This window comes from Fukomys damarensis, unplaced genomic scaffold, assembly GCF_012274545.1.
Source record: "Fukomys damarensis isolate Sample0158 unplaced genomic scaffold, DMR_v1.0_HiC HiC_scaffold_1144, whole genome shotgun sequence".
Classification (NCBI taxonomy): domain Eukaryota; kingdom Metazoa; phylum Chordata; class Mammalia; order Rodentia; family Bathyergidae; genus Fukomys; species Fukomys damarensis.
In genome coordinates, this window is record NW_022902056.1 from 1 (window position 1) to 575 (window position 575).

The 575-nt window shown below is 57.9% G+C and overlaps 1 non-coding gene across 1 annotated transcript; it reads left to right on the forward strand.

Annotated features, from left to right (window-relative positions):
* Nucleotides 1–156: 156 nt before the first annotated feature.
* Trnan-guu lies at nt 157–230 on the forward strand. Its single transcript has one exon. It is a non-coding gene; the product is annotated as a tRNA-Asn (tRNA).
* The last annotated feature ends 345 nt before the right edge of the window (nt 231–575 follow it).

The window sequence follows — 575 nt, forward strand, 5'->3', positions numbered from 1 at the left end:
GCCACTGCGGGCTGGTTTGCAGCCCTGCGGTTCCCCGCTGCGCTCTCCCCGGGCTGGGGAAGGGGCGCGGGAGTCCGGGAGCCCCGGGCACTCTAGGGACGGAGGGGGGCGGATTCCCTTCCACTTGTAGGGAGGGGAAGAGGGTCAAGCGTCAGTGTCCCTGTGGCGCAATCGGTTAGCGCGTTCGGCTGTTAACCGAAAGGTCGGTGGTTCGAGCCCACCCAGGGACGCGACCGGATCCTTTGATCCTTTTAAGGCGCCAATTCCTCCGCAAGTGCAGAAGCAAGTTTGGTCTATCCCTCAGAGGTTCCATTCACCACCTCTTGCATTTCAAAAGCAGGTCACAGCTTGGCAGTGGAGTTCACACCTGTGTAAGGCTAGGTTTTCGGAAGAACCTTTCTTTGCAGCCATCACAGCTGCCTTCTTCTGTCCTTTATAAAGGACAGCTGAGGTAGACTCTGGAACGCTCACTTTTCCCACTGCAACAAGAGGCCAGCACTGCCTCCTTTTCCCAGCCAGGACTCTGCATTCGCTGATTGCCCTTTCCATGACGTTGCCACCCGTGAAATCATCCT